The 17,075-nt window shown below is 44.7% G+C and overlaps 1 protein-coding gene across 5 annotated transcripts in view; it reads left to right on the top strand.

The window, feature by feature from the left end:
- The window catches only part of SRGAP1 (SLIT-ROBO Rho GTPase activating protein 1), a 483,812-nt gene that overhangs the window by 361,779 nt on the left and 104,958 nt on the right, over positions 1-17,075 (top strand). The gene's annotated exons all lie outside the window — the stretch shown is intronic.

The raw sequence follows: 17,075 nt of genomic DNA on the forward strand, positions 1-17,075 counted from the left end.
GCACACTTTCCATCATTCTGAATGTTAAATAAATTGCTTTATTGTTCTACATTTACCTTGCATTCCTCCCTCCTCAGTAGTGAAATATGCATTGGTTTCTGTGAGAGAAACATTATATGGTGTCAGGTCTCTTAACGGTGCTTCCTATTTTATTTACTGTTCTAATCATTTGAGTAGCATAATTCAGAGACATAGGGCGTATTCATTTGTTTCATACAGCATGTTTGCATCCTTTTTCATTTGACGTGGGTTTCCTTAGAAAGATTATTGTGTGTGTTCCACATTTATTTGCATTGTCATGACTACCATATGTATTTTTCCAGTTACCTAGTCCTATAATTCAGAGTGAGATATATGGGCATGGAATAAATAATTGATACATATGTCTCTTATCTCATGGGAAGAACAATTTTCAAAACTGAGCACATTGATGCAAAAAGTCAATAGGTAGTTTTCAAAGGGAAGGTCTGAGCACACTTTCCTTCTGATCAGTACCCCGGGAAAAAGCACCAGCAGAGATTTGCACCTGAAAATAATGCACATAGATTTAAAAAGGTAACTTATGCATGCTATTTCCCTTCCCTGACCTACACATGCCCCGGGATGGTCTGCTTTTTTTCCTCTGGCTAAAAGTACACGTGATGTTGATCCCAGCAGGTACTTTTAGCTAGGTTAAGGCACAGCAGTTTTCAGACAGCCAGGTTACCAGGAGCAATTAGGAGTTACCTGTGAAATGTCTTGGGGTAATTACCCTCCTATTGTCATGTATCACATATGCCTCTGTCTTACTAGTCACACAATAATTATAATGTCCTTTTGTGATTTCTGGCTTCTTTTCCCCCCTAGCAAAAGAGAGCAGGTAGTGTAGTGACTTCTCTTGTTCTTCATGAACAGAGAAAATGAAAGGTAAGGAATTTTATACTGTGCTACAATTGATTTAAAAAATATCCAGGCAATCACTTCTGAGGTGAGAATGCAATGTATTTATAGAAACAACAAACAGTACCTAACTTAGGGGGTAAACGTAATTTAAAAAGTCAATAACCGTGCAGCAGGTGGTATAGAAAATTAATGTGAAAACTAATTGCTTTTAAATATCACAAAAGTTAGGTGAATAATCAATAAATTGTTGTGGTGTGTCATATGATGGCTGAAAGCTTCTGTCATGGCTGCCGGTCACGGTGGTCCGCGACTGGGGTCAAGAGCTTACCCGAGGCGTCAGGCAGCCTCTGAGGCTCCTGCAGATGTAGGCAGCCTTCCTTAGAAGATATCTTCGCGGCCACTGCTAAGCCCGGCCACATGGCTCCTTCTTGGCCGGGCTGACTCCTCCCCCTCTGGCTCTGCATAGAGCTGTGCGCGCCGCTGAAGATCAGATTTAAAGGGGCCATGACAGGAAGTTGTCGTGGCTCCTTCCAGGGACTCCTCCTATGGTTTTAGTATTTAAGGCAAAGTCTGCTCCTCAGACCTTGCCTTGGTATCCTGACTTCTGGTGGGATTGGTTCCGGTGTTCCTGATCCTCGCTGTTGGACTTCTGGTTCCTGTTCAGGTTCTTCTGTGTTCTGCTTCTCCTCTCTCGTTGGACGGATTCTCCGAGCTTGACTCTTGGACTGGCTTCCGAACGTTTCCCTGGCTTGATTTTGGACTGGCTTTTGACCGTTCTCCTTGGTTCACCTCTTGACTGGCTTCCGACCATTCTCCTGGATTCACCCCTGTACTGGCTTCCGACCATTCTCCTGGATTCACCGCTGGACCGGCTCCTGACCATTCTCCTGGCTTGGACTACTGGACTGGACTACGACCCGCTGGAGGTGCCAGCCATCTGGATTCTCCGACCTGCAGGAGGCACCTGCATCCAGACTATCTTCAGTTCTCTTCAAATCACCTAAGTCCAAGCGGCCTGGGTTCCTACAGGCTCCTCCTGGGGGGACCGCGGGCTTCCAGTGGCGAAGTACCGGTGCAACTTCCATTCTGCTTGGCCTTGCCTTCCGATGGTAGGAACCTAAGAGAGTTGACTCTCTCCTAGGTAGTGCTAACCCTACCTCGGACTAAGGGTCCACCTCCTGGTTTGTAACAGCTTCACACGTGGCAGCATCACTGTTTTTTTTATCTACTACAGCGGGAATTTCAGAATATTATAATCCCCTCACGCCATTAAAAAAAAAAATGTAAATCCCAACCTCTAGATTTATCAAAATGCTATAAATATAGTGAAAATAGCTCCTGCGATTAAAAAAAAAAAAAAAAAAAAGGGGCGTGGTTAGGTTGATTACCCTGCTCCCTCATCGCATAGGCAATTTCCTCAAGGTGCATTATTTTCAGGTGCAAATCTCTTCTGGTGCTTTTTCACTTTGTGCGCTGATTAATACAACGCAGGGGGGGGTTACGCATGGGGGGTTACAGTGAAAATATTTTTAGTGGGGGGGAGGGGGAGAGAGAGAGAGAGAGACACTCTGTATTGTCAGGCTGACACTCTCTCTATATATACACCACTGTAGAGGAGCACTTTGAATTGGGGTGGGTTTTGGAAGGTGGGCTTGAGGTTCGGTGGGTGTTGTAACAGAAACATTCTGAGGTATTCATAGTAATATTGACATCACTAAACATTTGTGGTCATTATAATGGATAAAAAGTACACAAGAGGAGTTGATTTGTACAATGCAGCTAGCAGAGGGAAGAAGTGGTCCCTGTTGCGCCAGAAAGTGAGCAAGCAGTTTATTTTAGTGAGAGAGGAAGTCCATGGACTGTCTCCATTGAAAATTGTAATAATCCAACTCTCAAAATACACTAAAAGCACTTTCTTTGTTAGCACAAAATATTTTGGGCCCAATAAAAAGTCTCAGGGCTAGAAGATAAGACCTACAAACAAGAGACTTAATTATGCACCGGAAAAACTCAAATTAGTGACACAGACACAATGCTGCTGTTCTCAACTTGTAAATTCTATGTGGCATATACATCCAGGTCAGACTTTGAAGTGATTCCCAAGAAATGTTATGCTAATGAGTTATCAATAGTCTGTATCAGGCAATACAAGTTTCCAGCTTCGTATTTATTTATTTACTGTGATTATATTCTGGTTTCTCTGGCTTGATTTTTTTGGCTCAGCATCTTTTTCTTCTTATTTATTTCTCTGCTTTTTTTTTTTTTTGTTTGTTTCCTCTCTCTGTCTCCCCTGGTGTCATCCATCCTTTTTCTGTTTCAGTTCTCTCTCTTCCTTCTTTGTCTGTTTTCTTTACATGAATATTTTAATGTGTTCTCTTCCTTCAATCTTTCTATCTTCCCTTGATTCTTTTCTTCTACCTTGATTCCTCTTCCTGTTCTTCCTCTTCCTCTGCCTTTTCTTCTTTCCCAATTCACTATTTTTTATTTCTCCTACACCATTCCTCATCCCATTGCTTCTCCATTAACTCCCAGAATTCCTCCCCCCCCCTCCCCAATAAATCAGGGTCCTCTTTCTCACACCCCATCACAAGTATTTTCTCTTTCTCTCTCCTTCATCACAGATCCCTTCCTATTCACTCAATTCCTCTTGCTCTCTTTCTCCCCCTGTTCAGTGTTCTCTCCCTCTGTCTCCAGACTTCCCTCTCTTTCCTGCTCCCTGCCCTCCCATTCCCAAATTTCTCCCTCTATTCCCGGTCCTCTCTTCCTCTTCTGCTATTCCCAAATCATCTCATTCTTCCTAACCAAGTCCTCTTTCTTTCCTGGGTCTTTTACTCTCTCTGACTCTGTGTTTTTTCCAGGTTGCTTTCTCCCTTCTCCTTTCTTCCTCCCCCCCCCCCACCCCGTCCCCGTCCCCCATCCCAAGTCCTATCTCTCTCAATCCCAGGTTTCTTTCTCTCTTTATTCCCCCAACCCCACTTCCTCGACTTCTGGGTAATCTCCCTCCTTTCCTGCCCCCTATTCTAGGTTTGGTTTTCCTTCACTTCCCCTTGAGCCTCTGAAGCTATTCCACCCTCCCACTTGCATGGCCCTTGTGGTCTTGATTCACTCACTACCATTGTGCTACAGGGACCAAGTGTTGTACTATGAGATGTGAGATCTATGGAGCAGTGAAAAGCATAGAAAAACCGTGGCTTCCTGCTCCTGACCCTTCCTCCTGTCCTCCATACTGCTGTTCAGGGGGTGGGGTAGGAGGGGAGGGGCTATAGCAGGAAGCAGAGTGGCTCTTTGCTGTCTGTGCTTCCTACCCCAGCTGCTGCCTTCCTGTCCTTTGCAGTGCTGCTTGAATGTTTAGGAGAAGGAGGGCAGAGACTGGAGCAGGAAGCAGGAGATTTGGGACATTATCCAGTATAGTTGGCTCACAGGCCCAGAAGGGACAACCATGTTGGGACTGCCACCACTGAGGCAGAAAAGGTCTTTCCCAAGGCACACCACTTGAGAAGCACCAGTCTAGAAGAATTACCTATAGCAAAGCTGATCAAAACAAAATACTCCCAACAGACAGTTTGATATGTGAACAAGTTCGACTGTCGATAGGAGCTGTGTTTCAAAACATCAGTGATCCTCAGAAAGCGAATTCAGTACCATCCTGTTATGGATCTACTCCTCGAGATGGGAGGAGTTAGCAATCTGTTGTAGATCACCCCTCCAGGAGGGAGGAGTTAACTATCTTGTTAGACTCCGTAGGCGGAGTTAGCAATCTTGTATGATCTGCTAGGAAGTTAGCAATCTGTAGTGGAACCAGCTCTGTGATAGAGCTGGGAGTTATCATTTATTTATTTTATTTATTTGGTGCTTTTCTATACCAGCATTCATGATACAGTCATATCATGTCAGTTTACATGGAACAGGGGTACAATAACCTTAAATATTAACATAGTGAAGAGAAGCAGAAGTTACAATAAAACAGGGGGGCTGGAACTGGGGGAAGAAGAAGACAAAGCATAAGTAACTTAACGGCAAGAAGAGCAATTATTTACATTGTGCTGAATGTACAGTAATGTTTGCTATGGTGAATCAGTGAGTTTCGGGAAAGGCTTGTTTAAATAACCAAGTCTTAAGCCTTTTTCTAAATGTCAACAGGCAGGGCTCTTGTCTGAGTTCAGGGGGAATAGCATTCCATATAGTTGGTCCCGCTGTAGAGAAAGCCCGTTCTCTGGATGCTAGATGGTGTGTGGATTTGGTTGGGGGGCGTGCAGGGAACCTCTATAGGCTTCTCTGATAAGTCTAGATGAGGTGTGTAGTTTGAGTGGGAATTGAAGGTTGAGAGGGGCTTGGTTATGGATGGTTTTGTGGATGATGGTGAGGGATTTGTGTAGAATTCTGAAACATATTGGTAGCCAGTGTAGATTTTTGAGAATGGGAGAGATGTGGTCTCTTCTGCAGGAGTTTGTCAGGATTCTGGCCCGCCGCGTTTTGAAGCATCTGAAGAGGTTTGATGGAAGAGGTGGAGAGACCTAGCAAAATGGAGTTGCAGTAGTCTATCTTGGAGAATATTACGGCTTGGAGGTCAGTTCTGAAGTCTTGAAAGTGAAGAAGTGGTTTAATTCTTTTTAGTACCTGCAGTTTTATAGAAGCAGTCCTTGGTTGTGTGGTTGATGAATGTTTTTAAATTCAGACGGTTGTCTATTAATACTCCCAGGTCTCTTGCTTGGGTGACAAAGGTATCAGTGAGTGACCTTTGAGGAATATTACTGTCGTCTGGGGAAATGAGGAGGAGTTCAGTCTTAGCTGAATTGAGTATCAGGTTTAGGTTAGAGAGGAGGAGGGTGATCTCTCGGAGGCAATTTTCCCAGTGCTTGAGTGTTTTTGTAATGGATTCTGTAATGGGGATCAACATTTGCATGTCGTTAGCATATAGGAAGTGTTTTAGTTTAAGGTTAGTTAGCAGCTGGCACAGGGGAAGGAAGTATATGTTGAAGAGAGTGGGGGACAAGGAGGAACCCTGAGGAACTCCTAGTGAGGAATTGAAGCAAGGGGACTCTTTGTTGTTGATTCTGACTTTGTAGCCTCTGTTACTGAGGAAAGATTTGAACCATGTAAAGGCAGTTCCTGTTATTCTGATGTCAGATAGTCGGTTGAGGAGGATGGAGTGGTTTACCGTATCGAAAGCTGCCGAGAGGTCAAGGAGAATTAGTAAAAAGGATTGTCGTTTGTCCAAAACCATAATGAGGTGATCTGTCAGAGAGATGAGTAGGGTTTCGGTGCTTAGTGCCTTACGGAACCCGTATTGGGTTGGGTGCAGTATTTTGTGATCTTCGAGATAATCTGAAAGTTGAGAGTTGACTAGTTTTTCCATAATCATCTGATAAAGTATAGACTGCAGAGATAGCAGTCTGTAGTGAACTGTTGCTGAAGACCCCTGATGGAGAAGAAGTAGCAATCTGTTACCAGCGGAGTGCTTGGAGAGGGCACTTGGCTGTAGAGGAATGTAGATAGGTGGATCCCTGGGCCGATGGCAGATGACAGTGCCCCCAGGAGGATATCCTGGGAGGGATCACCGGCTAGGTTTGGGTATGGAGACAGACACAGATAGTACTTTTATTAGACAGGTTAGTAGAACCACCAGAGGTGGCAGTAGTGAGCTGATATGCCCGGCAGGGCTGAAGTCCCTCAGGTACTGGAATGGTGTTCGCAGGATTGCTGAGCTGTAGAGAAACTATAGATAGTGAGTAGACAGGGTATGCTGTATACATAGCCAGAACTGGATGACAAAACTCACATAAGGTCTTAAGAAGCTCAGTAGCTGGAAATGTTTAGGCCCTCGAGGAGCGAGTACCTGGTTCCAGGGAAAGCTCAGAGAGAGCGATGGTAACTCACAATTGTCTGTATCTGTGATAGCTTTCAGACAGTAGAGAATCTTCAGAGTGTACAGGAACAGGGGCCCTCGAGGAGTAAGTACCGGTTCCTATCTGCCATATGAAATAGTAACTCACAAATGTCTGTATCTGCGATAGCTTCCAGGCAGTAGAGACTCTTCATCTGCGATAGCTTCCAGGCAGTAGAGAATCTTCAGAGTGTACAGGAACATGGGCCCTCGAGGAGCGAGTACCAGTTCATATCTGCAATCTGAAATAGTAACTCACAAATGTCTGTATCTGCGATAGCTTCCAGGCAGTAGAGAATCTTCAGAGTGTAGAGGAACATGGGCCCTCGAGGAGTGAGTACCAGTTCCTGTCGGCAATCTGAAATAAAGAAAAGAGAGTGAGACCCCCGAGGAGCGGGTACCCCTGGTAAGTCCGAGGAGGCAGAGTAGCTTAGGTAGCGAAACCCTTCCCTTGCTAACTCGATTCGTTAGCAAATACTGAGACCTTTAATATTGGAAGTGGATGAAGTCAATTCAGGGGGATGCCCCCAAGGTTCGCGCCCTTGCTGGTACATACATTGGAGCGCGCGCCCAACCTCATCAGGCAACATGGATCCGCAGCGTCATGCCGGTCCGGGGATGCCGGAGGAAGAAGGCAAGGAGACACCATGGCAGCCAACCGTCCATCAGACCCGGAGGGAGTTGCCACAGAGGTAAAGAGGGCGGAGTGAGGGCGTCGAGCAGCGACAGACGCAACAAATCCCCAGCAACTATATTTCAGGAGAGATCATTTGGAAAGTACTCAACATACCACTAAGCAATATATCAAAATCAGCATCCACTCTCTCTGTTACAGCACATCTACCCCCATGTCGAGAGTCCGGCTTGAACACATCACAAACTGTCCTTTTGTGGAATATTTTATTTCATTTTAATAAGCTTTGCTATACATGTCTTCTTTACACTACTACATGCTATGGGATAATTTTATAATATTGGGCATGAAAGAGGCAGCAAATATGCGCACAAGTTACACTAATTTTCAAGGAAGACATATGCATAAGTCCGCTTTGAAAATTAATCCACCAAATCTATTCGCACAAGTTACACCTGTTAAAACACCTGTACAAATGTTTCTTGAAAATTTACATGCACAGATGGTAACTTTTAAACAGGTGGGCGGGTGCACATGTGTGTGCGTTTGTCGGCCTGTGTCCAGGGACTTGACCGTTTTATAAAATAGGCTGACCGCGGATACCTGTGCACACAATTTTCAGTGTTTGCTTGCCTATGCATACAAATGCCACTTTTACCACGTAAGTGGGGGGATTTTAAAAAACACACGTGCCGACACCATTACCAGTTTTACCAGTTTGCTTCCAGTTCATCGAAGTAAGGAATAGAACTTCCAGACCCCCCTAGTTTAATAGCCTCCCATTTCCCCTGTTAGCCACGATGCTTAAAACCCCCCTGATGTGTTTAGATTTTTTTTATTTTATGACTTACACGCCATCCATAGCAGAAGTAAAGTTATGCAGCAGTGAACCCCGGCATACGCAGGCACTTCTTAAAATCCACGCTGCGCATGCCAGCCCAACATATTCACGCATCTCCCAGTTTTGGCATGCACCAAGCTTTTAAAATTCACCTTATACTTTTTAAAATCCATAAGTATGCAGGGAGGTGCACACTCCTCCCTACCTCTGCTCAGTCCAGGTAAACTTATGCGCCAACATGACATAGGCCCATAATGTTGCCCACATATCGGGGTGAGGGGAGTTTTGTAAAAGGTGGTTTCTTTCTGCACTTAGAATACTGTTTTACTTGCAGAGCGCCATTTTGAAAATTAGCCTTCTAATGGTGTATGTGTTTAAATAGATTTTGAAAGGTGTGAGATGATAATATAGTATTCTGAAAGTACTACTGTGGTAGAGTACTGAGATAGTGCCTGGTGTAAGGTTTTCAGATACTATATGAGATACCTCAAAAATCGTATTGATTAATTCTTCAAAAACTTTATTTAAAAGCAGTTGCTGGGCGTTCACACTTCTTTAATTTTCTATGCCATCTCCTTCATGGCTTTTCAATTTGCTGGTGGTTATTTTGTGCCTCTTTTATTTTTATTTATATTTAAAACATCACACCATTTCACATATTAGCATAACAGAAGGACCTTTTTTTAAAACCAAAACTTAGCTTCTAGCACCTTAAAAGAGAACTGCCGTTTACTCATTTTCTAATGGTTTAGTGGAAGACATGATTTTATTGGACTTTAATATAAAATGCAATTGAACTTGGAACCATTGTTCCCTAGTGATGACATGTGATTTAAAATCCTGCAATCATCTCCTCTATTAATAGTCCTTCCCACTTTGATTGTAGCTGTGTTGTATCATTTTGAGCAGATGAACCACATACCGAGGCCTTCTAACAGCCATTTTGTTTCTGCACAAATCTTTGGTGACTCCTTGATAATAAGCATATGTGTTTTATTTGGTCTGCTTGGACCAGGCTTTTCAGCTTGGAGAAGAGACGACTGAGGGGGGGATATGATAGAGGTGTTTAAAATCATGAGAGGTCTAGAACGGGTAGATGTGAATCGGTTATTTACTCTTTCGGATAATAGAAAGACTAGGGGGCACTCCATGAAGTTAGCATGGGGCACATTTAAAACTAATCGGAGAAAGTTCTTTTTTACTCAATGCACAATTAAACTCTGGAATTTGTTGCCAGAGGATGTGGTTAGTGCAGTTAGTATAGCGGTGTTTAAAAAAGGATTGGATAAGTTCTTGGAGGAGAAGTCCATTACCTGCTATTAAGTTCACTTAGAGAATAGCCACTGCCATTAGCAGTGGTAACCTGGAATAGACTTAGTGTTTGGGTACTTGCCAGGTTCTTATGGCCTGGATTGGCCACTGTTGGAAACAGGATGCTGGGCTTGATGGACCCTTGGTCTGACCCAGTATGGCATTTTCTTATGTTCTTATTTCTGGTTAGGATTAGCCCTTCTGGATGCAATTTAGTTAGTCTTTGCTGGGATTGTTGCTCCAGAGATCTGCTCCTAGACTAGACTTAGAATTTCAGGTTGTCCTGAGGGGTAAGATCAAGAATTTCTTGACCTGGTGGATATTCAAATTGAATTGTAATAGAGGCACATGTCAAAGTTTTTCTCAATGGACACAAATCGTCACAGATACTAATCTCAGGGGTGGGGTTTAATCTCTCAGGCACTTTTGTCTCCAGAAGACAAGTCCCTACATATGAATTTCCTGGAAATGAGAGCTGTCTTTTTGACAGCCTATTAAGATCAGCTCATACAATTTGGTTGAAAAGTGATTTATCTAAACAAAGAGGATGGCACAAGAAGTGCCAACATGTTTCAGGAAATATCATAGTGCTGACATGGGCAGAACATTGCTTAGCTAGTCTATCTGCAAGTCATATTGTGGGACACCTGAAGATACAAGCTGTCTGATTGAATAGAACAGTTCTGACCATGGGGGAATGGGAATTAACATGGGAGATTTTCAAGATGTTCTGTTATTATTGAATTAGATGGCCTAGGTCCAGAACACAAAACTTCCAGGGTTCTTCAGTTACTTCAATAATGACAGCAGTATCTACAAATACTCTCTCCTAATACTGGAAAAAAATCACTTCTATATATTTTTCATCCTTGGGTTTTGAATATGCAAGACCATATGTTCCAGTGTTGTTTTAATCTGAAGGCAGAAGAACTTTTAGATTGCCAGAAACTCTAGACATCATAGGTCAGGGTCCTATCCTTTTATCCTTCATACTAATCTGCAGTATCTGAGACTTGATGACCTGGAAATTTAGAAAAATAGTCTGCCCAGCAAACTTACTACTTTAGGATTGGATGGATCTTTTCTGCTTTCATTTCTTTGTTTCTATATTTCTATAAAAAGTATCTGACAAAAATATTTTCAGGAGTATATTGGCCAGGGAAGCATCTTCCAAAAAAAGCTTCTTAAAATTATGTTCTTTGTTGCAAAGAACATTTTAACATAAGAACATATAATTTTAACATAAGAACATAAGTGCTGTGCTGGATCAAACCAATGATCCAGCGAACTCAGCACCCTCTCTCCAACAGGGTCTCTAGGCGGTACCCAACATCCCAAAGAATAAGTGTTTCTTGTTGCCCATTCCCAGGGATAAGCAGCCAATAATAGTTTATGGACTTTTCTACCAGGAACGTGTCCAAATCCTTTTTATATTCAGTTATGCTAGGTGCCTTGAACACATCCTCCAGCAACAAATGCCATAGCATAATTGTGGATTGAGAAAAATAATTTCCCCAGTTTTCTTCTATATGTGATATCTATACAAGGACTAGGCGACATTCCAGAAAACTACCTGAAAGAGTAAATAAATATTCCCTATTTATCTTACACCCTACTCATTTTATAAACATCTAGTATTTCCCCCCTGTGTGTAGTATGCTGATTTTCTTCCTTTCATTATGATCAGAGGCTATTCAGAAACTTAAAGCTCAGAAATAAACATAGATGAACTACCACACTCAAATCTGATTTATACCACACCCACACGACCTGAAGAATCTCACTGTTTGAAAGCTTAGGTTAGGAAAGTAAACAGAGAGTACAGGTGGCTATTTTTGACATCAGTGGCTTGAATGAATATACGTCTCTGGCTTCTTATAGTCGTGTTATGAGATTCTTAAGAGCCGTGAAGTTGCAAAGGTAGTATTTTTTGCTTCCATTTGCTCAGCCAGGAGAGTAAGCAAATTGAAAGTATTATCATCAGTGACTCCATTTCTGCTGCTCTGCACTCATAAGGTTGCACTGAGAGCATTTTTAAGTATATTTCTAAACTTAATTTTTCTTTTCACATTAACCCCAATCCAGCCCAAACCCCAACCCAAATCCCAATCTAGACTCAACTATCATATAACACTAGTATTGGAATCTCTCTGCTGGCTACCAGTACAGTGGTGGATCAAATTTAAGACCTCACTATTCATAAAGGGGGTTATTTTCAAAAGCCATTTACCCGTGTAAAGTGCACTTAGCGAGTAAATCTTATGGACAGTTTACAAGCTTTCCTAGCTTGTAAACAGATGGACTCAGGACCAGTAGGTTTATGTTCCCCTGCCAGGAGATGGAGACACAGAGCAAGCTGACAACACAGTATGTATAACCCTGCAGTGACCCCACCCTGCCAGTATTCTCCATCTCCAGCAGATGGTGAATGTGCATCTCCCTATGGGGATTGCTTTGAGCTTTTTGAAAGGAGAAATTTGAAATTCTAAATTCAGGAAAAGAGATCCCCGCTCTCCTGCAGTGATACCTAAAGGTCCCTTCCCCAGTTGAGAATTTCTGAGGTGATTTCCGTGGTCTCTCAGAGATGTGCCTTTGTCCAGTAACTGAGTTTCCTGGCATGGACTTAGCTTCTAGTTCAGCTGAAAGGCAGCGGGTGCAGGAGGCCGAGACAGAAGGGTTTCAGGACTTCCCCCAGTCTCCATTCTCAGTGCGCCATGCCAATGTTCGTTCCTGCTCCTGTTGGGATTGAGGAACTGGGCAGCCTGGCAGGTTGAGCAGACCCCGGTGGGCTAGGCCCCGCACTTAGGCTTTTTTCTTGCATGCCGCCTGGTAGGCTGCTGTGGCTATTTTTGCACGCTCTTATGCATGTTCTGCTGCCCTCTATAGGCTGTTGGTATGTGCAGTGTGTCAGCTCTATGCATGTGTTCTGCGCTCGTTTTATTGGGCGCGCATTTTACGCGCACAAACTTTTTTACGCATTTAACTTGGCGCACAGGTTGCATGTGCGCCTTGCTGAGCTTTCTTCTAGGCCCTTATTTTTTGGGCACATTTCATTTTTTAACACGAGCTGTTCCAACGCATGTTTACAGCAGCGACAATGCCGGTAAGCAAGAAGCCTAAGTGTCTTCCTATTTGTGTTGCCTGTCATATTAGGGCTTCTCAGCCTGATCTGGCTTCTAACCTGTCAGCACTGCTCAGACTCTCAGGGAGACTTGTCTTCCTCGGATTTTGCTAAGCCTGGCTCTTTCCATTCTGATGATGAGTTGGTCACGGCCTTGACTGGGGGGACGCCAGATCTTGGTTCTCCCTTGACTGGCTCCTCTGTTGGTGAGGGCAGGTCTGTGGGACCATTTCCAGTTGCTTCTGGGCTTGGTCTGGACCCGACTGCTTTTCCTTGGGTGGAATTGTTTCAAGGCTTACAAGCCTATCTTCAGGTGCAGTCCTCCGCCTCAGCCTGTGGCTCCTCCCTCTTCCAGTCAGTCCTATGCTTAAGTGCCGGGGGGGGATGAACCCCGGCTCCCTGCAGATGTTCCCGACAGGAATCCAGATGGCACTGATGATGAGGTTGATTCGGATTCCCTGGAAGATGGGGAAATTCCTACAGGGCTGGAACCATATCGAACCATGTTGCAGTTCTTTCATAGAGATGAACTGCCGGCCCTGATTTCCCAGATCTTGAAACAGCTGGATGTTCCTGGTTCGGATGCTATGTTATAGCCGAGGAAGAATCCCATTTTGGTTTCCTTACATAAAGCCTCTTGTTATTTCCCGGTGAAGGATGCCATCCAGGAATTGATTGATCTGGAATGGGATGACCCAGAGGCAAATTTTAAAGGGGGTCGGACATTGGAAGGCCTGTACCTCCTGGATCCAGCTGTGAGAGAGCGTTTGCGATTTCCCAAAGTGAATGCTCTGGTATGTGCCATGTCTAAGTGGATGACTATCCCCGTAGAGGGAAGAGCGGCCTTGATGTTTGTACATGATAGAAGGATTGAGGCTATTCTTAAGCAAGCCTTTGAGGCAGTGGCAATGAATTTATAGATTGCCTCTTGTTGCACCCTAGTGGCGAGATCAGGAGACTGATGAGTCTGGAGGGAATTCCAGAGTGGTTATGGAGCCTGTTGCCGCCTTTTTAGCAGACGCAGGCTGTGATTTGGCCGGACCTCGGCCAGAGGAGTGGCTTCAGTGATCACGGCCAGGCATCAATTCTGGATGCAAAATTGGTCTGCTGACACAGCTTCCAAAGCCAGTCTTACCAAGATGCCCTTTAAAGGCTCGCTCTTGTTTGGGAGTGAGTTGGAGAAACTGGCCATTAAGTGACTTGAGTCTCCGGTGCCTCAGTTGCCGGAGGATAAGAAGCAGTTACAGCGCCCCTTTGGTATGAGGGATTATTTCCGGGGTTCCAGGCATTTTCATCCCTACAGAGGAGACGACCTTTCAGCGGACTCGGCCTTTCAGTAGGTCTTAGTCCTTTCGTCCCCAGCAAGCCAAGAGAGCAGCGGGCTCAAATGGTAGACCTTTCCGAGCTTCCCAATGAAGGTTTGCCAACCCACCTTTCAGAACAGGAAATAGGAGGACATCTCTCTCTCTCTTTTATCAGAGGTGGGTTGAGATTATGTCGGGCCAGTGGGTCCTGGAGATGATACGGGAAGGGTATGCATTGGAATTTCGCAGTACTCCTTGGGTCGTGTTCATGGTGTCCCCTTGCCATTCCCCGCAGAAGAAGCAGGCAGTGGAGTTCACAATTCAAAGACTTCTCAGACTGAGGGCTGTGGTTGAGGCCCACGTCTCAACAAAGTATGGGGCGATATTCCATTTATTTTGTTGTGCCCAAGAAGGAGGGCTCCTTTCGTCCCCTCTTGGATCTCAAGTCACTTGAAGGTGATTCATTTTCAAATGGAAACCTTGGACTCTGTAATAATGGCTGTGCAGTCGGGGGAATTTCTGACCTCTTTATACCTGTCAGAGGCTTACCTTCATATTCCCATCTGATTGGAACACCAAATCTTTCTATGCTTTGACAGATGGACTCAGGACCAGTGCGTTTATGCTCCCCTGCCAGCAGATGGAGACTGAGCAAGCTGATGTCATAGTATACATAACCTTGCAGTGACTCCAGCCTGCCGGTATTCTCTTTAAAAGTCCAGAGCCCACTGCAGTGCAGCCCTTATTCACATACTTGGACACTATTTTGGGCGCTTATAAATAGCAAGCATGTTTGTATGGCTTAATTATGATGAGGCTTTTCGTGAGAGAATGGCCAGTAAATCCACTATGTCTTGGGGAAGACAGAATGTCAGTTTCTGGCTCACAAAAATGTCGGCACGAGCATTTGACTTCAAAGTGAGATCACAGACCTTTCGCAGCGAGCAGGCATGTGGCGGACAAGCCAAGTGCACACAGGTCCCTAGCGATGTCTGCTGAAAGTATAACCATGGAGCCTACTCCACTGCCGATTGCAGATATAATCATGTCTGTAATCGGTGCGCAACACCCCACCCAGGAAACAAATGGCTAAGTGAAGGGTGTGGCTGGGTTGTCATTCCGACCCTGGTAAAGTGGCGGGTGATGCTTACCTGGTTGAACATTACCCTAATAGGGTAGGGGCAAATACTTTACTGACCAGTTTCCAGGATGGTTTTCTTATTCCCCTCATAGGTTAGCCGCAATCCGTTAAGATGGTCAATGCCCCTTCGGCGCACAGTCTGGCCAGCATTGTCAGGGAGAAACTCAGAAAGGAGGTTCAGCTAGGGCAGATTGCCATCCCTTTCACTGAGCCCCCAATGGAGCATCTTGTTTTGTCCCCACTGGCAGACTTCCCAAAAAAGGAGCCTGGAAAATATAGGTTTATACATAACCTACCTCATCCAGTGGGCGCTTCCGTTAATGACCATATCCCCTCAGAATTCTGCTCGGTACAGTAGGCATCCTTTGCTGCTGCATTTGATCTGCTAAGATCCGTGGACAGGGCGCTCTTATGGCAAAACTGGACATAGTCTGCTTTTTGTCTACCATGCAAGTTTCCATTTCGAGGAGGCCTTCTATTACAATAAATGTCTGCAATGGGTTGCTCAATTTCATGTGCCTACTTTGAAACATTCAGCACCTTTCTACATTAGGCAACCAAAGAGGCATCTGGGCTAGCATTGTTAGCTCACTATCTAGATGATTTCTTGTTTATAGGAAGAGGAGAGGTATACCTGAATGTATTACGTTATTTGACACATTTCACGAGCTGGCGCACAGGTTTGGTGTCCCTTTGGTAGAGGACAAGTCTCAAGGCCTGGAATGGTCCTTACTTTCCTAGGGATCAAGCTTAATTCCACACGAATGGAATCTAGACTCCCAGGTGACATGCTAGCGAAACTGACTGATCTGGTGTCTTATCACTATTCGCAGCAAGAAAGTCACACTGAGGCACATGAGGTCACTCGTAGGCAGCCTGGCCTTTTCTGTGCAAGTTATTCCTGTAGGTAGGATTTTCATGTGCCACTTAATCTGGTCCACGGTAGGCCTGGTTCGTGACCACCATCGCTTGCGAATAAACAAGCCAATAGGGGAAGACCTAGCTTTATGGTCTAAATTCCTCAAGGACTTCAATGGTGTTTCAGCGGGGCTTCCCAGACTGGTCAGCAGCGATAACTTTCAGCTATACTCTGATGTGTCAGGAGACATTGGATTTGGTGTCCATTTCAAGGGAGCTTGGTGCACAGCATGTTGGCCAGACCTCTGGATTTCGGGCGGCCTAACCAAGAACATCACATTTCTTGAGCTGTTTCCATTGTAGTCGCCGTACACAGGTGCTTAGTTGTCAACGGGTGGTGTTATGGTGTGACAGCAGTAGTCCAGTCAATAAACAAGCAGACTTCCAAATGCCTCCTGGTGTCAGACTTGCTGAGGGAGTTCATGTTATGCTGCCTTGAGCATGAACATTGTGGCACGAGCAAAGCATGTTCCTGGAATGTACAATGAGATAGTGGATTCTCTCTCTCTCTTTGCAAGTGGTCCTTGTTCAGAAAGCTGGCACCACAAGCAGAGCTGATCAGCAGAGAGATTCCAGAACAACTATGGTCCTTCGGAACTGGACAGCACGCAAAATGCTGCGAAGATCGCTCGCTCCATCCACACTGAATGCTTACATTCGCAACTACAACAAAGTGAGGGTGTTTCTCATTGTGAACAGCTGGTCCAGTCATCGGGTTCCAGAGGATCTCTTTATTAGTTACTTAGTACACGCCAAACAGCAGGGACCATCCAGGAACTTGGTGCATTCACACCTAGCCGCTCTAGCATTCTTCTCGAAACTGGAAATGGGACAGTATTTTGCTGTCAAAAGGGTGATGCTGGTCTGGGCCAGGGAGTCCTTACCTTGGCACATCACATGGAGACCGCTGACCCATGACCTTTTGTTACCACTTTAGCTCATCCTGCCCTCAGTTGCAGTGGACAAGTTCGATAGTACGCTCTTCTGGGTTGCTTTTGCGTTTGCATTCTTTGGAGCCTTGCATATTAGTGAGTTTATA

This window comes from Rhinatrema bivittatum, chromosome 9 (assembly GCF_901001135.1).
Source record: "Rhinatrema bivittatum chromosome 9, aRhiBiv1.1, whole genome shotgun sequence".
NCBI classification, from domain to species: Eukaryota; Metazoa; Chordata; class Amphibia; order Gymnophiona; family Rhinatrematidae; genus Rhinatrema; species Rhinatrema bivittatum.